We start from the raw sequence: 6,710 nt of genomic DNA, 5'->3' as shown, positions 1-6,710 counted from the left end.
AATAAATTGTTGAAAAGGAGTAAGCTGAGCAATGAAAATATAGAACATAGTGCAATGAGAAATGGGGCACTAGGAATTGGAATGGTGTTGCGTCCTGTGTTCAAGAAGATAATCATATTAAATAAAAACCTGATATTAAATGAAAAAAACAAAAAAAACAAAAAAAACAAAAAAAAAAAAAAAAAAAAACTTTACATCAATGAAGAAAGAAACTGAGGAAGATATCAGAACATAGAAAGATCCTCTACACTCACAGATAGTTATGATAAATATAATGAAGATGGCCATCCTACCAAAACAAATCTACAGATCAATGCAATCACCATCAAAATTAAAATACATTTTTATAGGCTTTGAAACAGAAATTATCAATACATATGGAAAAATACACCATACATGGTAGCCAAAACAATCTTGAACAATAAAAGAACTTCAGAAGGAATCACCATCCCTGACCTCAAGATTCACTACAGAGAATTAGTGGTAAAAACTGCATTATATTGGAACAGAAATAGACATGTTGATAAAGGGTATCTAATCAAAGTCCCAGAAATAAACTGACATACCTATGGACACTTAATTTTTTACCAAGAAGGCAAAACCATGCAGTGGAATAAGAAATCATCTTCAACAAATTGTGCAGTTCTAATTGGATGTCTATCTAAATGTAGAAGAGTGAAAATTCAAGTCAAAGTGGATCAAAGATCTTCACATAAAACAAGATACACTATATATCATAGAAGAGAAAGTGGGAAATACCCTTGAAGATTGGAACAGGAGGGAAGTTCCTGAACAAAACACCAATGGCTCAGTCTTTCAGATCAAAAATTGATAAATGTGATCTCAGAAAAATGAAAAGCTTCTGTAAGGCAAAGGAAACTGTCAATAGGATAAAATAGCAGCTTACAGATTGGGAAAGGCTCTTCACAAACCCTACATCCTACAAACAGCTAGTATCCAAAATTCACAAAAATCTCAAGAATTAGATGTCACAAACCTAAATATTCCAATAAAAAAATGGGTTACAGAGCTAAATGAGAATTCTCAAAAGAGGAATATAGTATGGCCAAGAAGCACTTAAAGAAATGTTCAATACCCTTAGTCATCAGGAAAATGAAAATCAAAACAACTCTGAGATTCAGTACTGCATCTAGCAGAATGGGTAAGTGCAAAAACTTAAGAGATAGAAGATGCTGGTAAGAATGTAGAGCAAGAGTAACACTTGCTCATTGGTGATGGACGTGCAAATTTTACAACCACTTCAGAAATTAACTTGTCAGTTTCTTAGAAAACAGGAAATAGTTCTACCTGAAGACCCAGGTCTGTCACTCTTGGGTATATACCTAAAAGATGATGTAACATCCTGTCTTAGTCAGGGTTTCTATTCCTGCACAAACTCCATGACCAAGAAGCAGTTGGGGGGGGGGGGGTATTCAGCTTACACTTCCACATTGCTGTTCATCACCAAGGAAGTCAGGACTGGAACTCAAGCAGGTCATGAAGCAGGAGCTGATGCAATTTTGTGTCAACTTGACACAGGCTGTAGTTATCACAGAGAAAGGAGCTTCAGTTGGGGAAATGCCTCCACGAGATCCAGCTGTAGGGCATTTTCTCAATTAGTGATCAATGTGGGAGGTCCCCTTGTGGGTGGTGCCATCTCTAGGCTGGTAGTCTTGGGTTCTATAAGAGAGCAAGCTGAGCAGGCCAGGGGAATCAAGCCAGTAAGAAACATCCCTCTGCTGGGCGTGGTGGCACACGCCTTTAATCCCAGCACTTGGGAGGCAGAGGCAGGCAGATTTCTGAGTTCGAGGCCAGCCTGGTCTACAAAATGAGTTACAGGACAGCCAGGGCTACACAGAGAAACCCTGTCTCGAAAAACCAAAAAAAAAAAAAAAAAAAAAAGAAACATCCCTCCATGGCATCTGCATCAGACACATCCTAATAAAGATACTTGTTCAAAGATATTAATGGCAGCTTTATTTATAATAGCCAGTAACTGGAAATAATCTAGATGTCCCTCAACTGAAGAACGGATAAAGGAAATATGGTACCTCTACTCAGTGGACTACTATTCAGCTACTAAATACAAACACTCCATGGAGTTTTCAGGAAAGTGGATGGAACTTGACAATATCATCCTGAGTGAGGTAACCCAGTCCTAAAAGGTTAGGTATGGGATGTCCTCACTTACTAGTCAGTATTAGCTATAAAATACATGATATTCATGGTACACTCCACAGACACAAAGGAGCTAAGTGAGAAGGAAGGCACAAGGTAAGATGCATGAATCTCACTTAGATGGTGGAATAAAATAATCACAAGACAAAACTGGAGGGAGTGATCTGGGAAGGGAGAGAGGGTAGGGAGGGGAATGTGGGCATTCAGGATCAGGTGTGGGAATGACAGTAGACATAGCTAGATGACCATGAAAATGTTGGGAATCTACAACTAAGGGGATTGAGGAGGTAGGGATTTATCTCCAAGAAGAGACAGACATCTGGGGTAAGGGAGACATCCAAGAATCAATGGGGGTGACACTGGGGATATGGAACCTGAAGAGGGTACTTCCTATAGCCAGGTACAACCCTCTGTGGAGCAATAGATACACCAACCCACCCACAAAACTTTCGACAGAAAATTTATCCTGTCTACAGGAAATGCAAGCATGGGGATGGAGCAGAGACTGAGGCAATACCCAGCTAAAAACTGGCCCAACTTGAGATCTATCCAATGCGCAAGCACTAATTCCTGACTCTATTAATAATACTTTGTTAAGTTTTCATACAGGAGGATGTTGTCCTCCGAGAGGCTCCACCTAACAACTGACTCGCGAAGATACAGACACCCACAGCCTAACTGTGGGTGAAGTTGGGGGACTCTTACGGAAGAATTATGGGCATGGAAAAGGATAGGTACCCCTACAGGAAGACCAAGAGAGTTAACTAACCTAGATTCTTGGGCTCTAAGATTCTCAACCTCCAACCAAAGAATATTCATGGTCTGGACCTAGGCCTCCCTAGACATATGCAGTAGATGTGAACCTTGACCTTCATGTGTTTCATATGGGCTAAGTTTTCCTTCTCTTTATTCAGAAGCAGTCCTTTGTCCTTCTGGGCCAAATATCACCTATTCCTCTTCCTTATTGCTTTCTCCTTCGCCCTCCTTCTCTAACTCCTACCTTTGTCTCATATTCCCCCTGTCATTTATCCTCCTTGCACAAATAAATCACTTTTGTGCTGAGAATTTGGTCTTGGGGTATCTTGTGGTTAGATACTGGTCCCTTTAGCAAGATGTACTGGGAAATGACCTGCCCTAGGCCGAACACCAACATTGCAATAAAGAGCTTATAATTTCTGCAGTTATTTGTACTGTGGCTGGAACACACTGGGCCTATCAGCAAATAGTCAAGTGCTGGGAAAGAGAGTTCATAGTGCACTAACTTTCAATACTAAACTGGAAACTATTGACAGATAGTTGAAGTCCCTGTGTTTTGTAACATGCCCACAAGTGAGCTTTCCAAGACTCCAAACTATAGTTCTAAACCCATAATTACAGGTATACCCTCGATAAACTCACAGATATGAAAAAAGGAAATTTTAAGAAGAGTGGTGTGGAAAAGTCTGGAAGGGGTATTATAGAAGATGTTAAGGAGTGACATCAGGATGTTCTATATTTAATGAACACACATTTAAATTAAAAGAATAAAACTATTTCATTATTGTTAGCTAGTTTATAATGAGATTTACATTAGCTACTATTTATAATGGCAACATTATAAACCCCATTCTTTTATTTTTATTATGAAGCTTGGCCTTTAGTGGCTCACCTTTCTCTGTTTCTAATGACACTTTTAAATTTTTCCTAAATAAGAAGTGTTTACTTGTATTATGATAAAAAGCACAAAAATAGTGTTATATAGAACTGTCATAGTACATATTTTAACTAGAGAATCACTTGTAATTAGAATTGAAATAACTGATACATAAAATATAACCTTTACTGTTTGGCTATATTTTCTGTGACTAAATGAACAGAAAATGTCCCAAGTCATGGCACAAGTTTTCCTTTGCTTAAAGAGCCCTATGCTAACATAATTGTTCTGATCAACGGAATTCTCTTCCAAAGACTCTTAACTGCCTTAAGATCTAAGGAAGAGAGTGACTCAGCAGACTGCTGGAGTAGGGATTCTTTATTTACCATCTTTATCCCTGGTGACCAAGTTTGTGATCCAGCTCGCTGAAGCACTTTAGAGGGAATTGTACATTCCCTGAGCAGATTTTTTTAAAAGCTGGGCAGTGAAAACAGTGATTGAATGAAATAAAAAAAAAAAAAAAATCACCTGCATCATAGTCAAAGTTCCTGCTCATTTTTAATCATTTATAGTTTCTGCTATATAAGAAATTAGTGATTTTACTACAATTATTGCTCCATCCAAATAGATTGTGCTTTTCTCAGAACTAAATGATCAAAAAAATATCATTAGAGCATATGTGGCCATGAATTTCACTTCTACTCAGCTCATTTTCTCTTTTGAAAACTTGCTTTAGCTCGTTGTACATGAATTCTGTTTGTGTTCCCAGGCTGATCAATACTACTTGAAGTAAAGAAGTTAAATTAGAGGTCTAAGCTTGTATTGTTATAAAATTTACTAACCCTGTTACAGAATAATTCTTGAAACTGATGCAAATAGGTATCATTTGCCATATCCTGGTCAGAAATAGTCAGTAACAGATTTAATAGATTATATAAATTATGATCATAAGTCATGAAATTTAGAAGTTCGATGAATTCTGAGAGTTTATTTAAAAACATAAGGATGCCATTTGTCATACTCATCAAGTCCAGAATTTTTATTGCTATCTTGGTTCTATAGTAAGATTTAAACCTAAACATTATCTGCATCATTTTGGTTCCTACATTTTCGTGACTAAGAATTATATAAATATAAAAATGTTATGTATACAGGAAAACTTGTAGCTTTAGAATTATAGCTTTCTTTTCATTCTATTTTCAACTCACACAGTATAGCAAAGACAGACAGGCAAGCACACACACAAACACACATACACGCACACACACACACACACACACACAACTGTCAAGAGTTGATTAAAGTAATAAATAATATTCCATAATCTATAAATTCCTTGGAAATATCAGATGACTTGAGAGTTAGATAGAATTTTCCTTACCGTTGTAGACCAATAAGCATTCACACGAAACAAATCACTGTGTGACTTCTCTGAATGTCATTAAAATGCAATAAAAATATATCACACAGTCTCATGCCACGGATTAAAAGGAAGAAAAATGGCTCTGATGTAACTGACCTGAACAACATTTGTTTTCTGAAATGTATCCATAGGCAAGCAGTCAAAGCTTTCGCGGCAGTTTGTATGTTTGTTATACAAAGCGTTGCATAAGCAAGAAAGCATTGCACAAGGTCAGAAACAAACGCATCGGAGCCTGCTGTTAGCATTCAGCAGAATTTACTGCAGATATTCTGGGATCCTTTTTTTTTTTTTTTTTTTTTTCTGTCATCGTGGATAAGATGACATGCAACCTACATAGAAAGCAAATGCATCGATTCTTTTACTGAAGGAGAACACTTTGCAATATAAAAAGAATAGAGTTGCCATCCGCAGTCAGGCTCTCTCTGAGCCACTTCCTCTCAGACAACTGAAATATTTGACTGTAACAGAAATCATTGAAGAGGATTTGAGTATGTCTCTCAGAGTTAAGTGAGCTAGCTGAAAACCTGGGAAAGCACCTTGCTTTGTGATCAAATTCCACCACTAAATACGAATATTTTCTTTTCTTCTGTGGCATGACAAATGGAACTAGGGAAACAACATACATGAAAATTGAACATTCTGTTTCTTTTAACTTCTGCTGATGAGAGCATTTGTAGGTCAGGCTGTATCTATCATCACTCACCTCTAATTTCATGGGATCTAAGAAGGTAAATCATGACACCTTGATAGCAGGAAGAATGTACATGTACAAAAGGATAACCTTTTAAGAAAACCATTTATTTTCATAGTAAGCCAAAGTTATATTCATGCTTTAAAATTTTCATAAAGGATGCATAGAACACAGAGTTATTCATATTGACAAAGTGTATCTTTTGCTATGTGTTTCCATGTGTTCTCAATTTGTATCAAGTCAAACATATTATCTTCACAAATAGTTGTAAATCCTTTCACTTACTGTTTTTATAATGAAAAATACATTCAGAATCTTTTATTCTATCTTTAAAAAATATAGCAGAGTTTCCTATGAGTTTCATGATGTTGCCAACTAGCACATTAAATCTTCATGCTTGTATTTACATTCAACATGAGACTCAGGAGTCAACCTTCTTTAGCCTCTGTCTCCATTGTTTTCTCAAATTACTAGTAATAACAATTCTAGCTTCAACTGTGTAGATTTTGTTTTTTAAATTTCACATATGAAAGCCCCAAACATCTGCCATTTAGTGTCCGACACATATCACAAAGCATTCTCTTTTTTCTTTATTTACATTTCAAATGCTATCCCAAAAGTTCCCCATACCCTCCCCCTGCCCCTGCTCCCCTACCCACCCATTCCTACTTCTTGGCCCTGGCCTTCCCCTGTGCTGGGTCATATAATGTTTGCAAGACCAAGGGTCCTCTCTTCCCAATGATGGCTGATTAGGCCATCTTCTGCTACATATGCAGCTAGAGAAA

At 37.1% G+C, this 6,710-nt stretch overlaps 1 protein-coding gene across 5 annotated transcripts in view; it reads right to left on the bottom strand.

Annotated features, from left to right (window-relative positions):
* The window catches only part of Cdh18 (cadherin 18), an 834,629-nt gene that overhangs the window by 622,458 nt on the left and 205,461 nt on the right, over window positions 1–6,710 (bottom strand). The window contains exon 1 of one of the 5 annotated variants that reach the window (XM_029544029.1): window positions 5,331–5,416. The exons of 3 other annotated variants lie outside the window; for them this stretch is intronic. The gene's annotated coding sequence lies outside the window, so the exon portion shown is untranslated. Of the gene's footprint in view, window positions 1–5,192; window positions 5,248–5,330; window positions 5,417–6,710 lie in introns of those variants that run through there. One more of the 5 variants, XM_029544028.1, reaches the window with a different exon arrangement.

This window comes from Mus pahari, chromosome 11 (assembly GCF_900095145.1).
Source record: "Mus pahari chromosome 11, PAHARI_EIJ_v1.1, whole genome shotgun sequence".
NCBI classification, from domain to species: Eukaryota; Metazoa; Chordata; class Mammalia; order Rodentia; family Muridae; genus Mus; species Mus pahari.
Note: the sequence above shows the minus strand (reverse complement) of the source record. Positions and strands in the feature narration are given on the sequence as shown.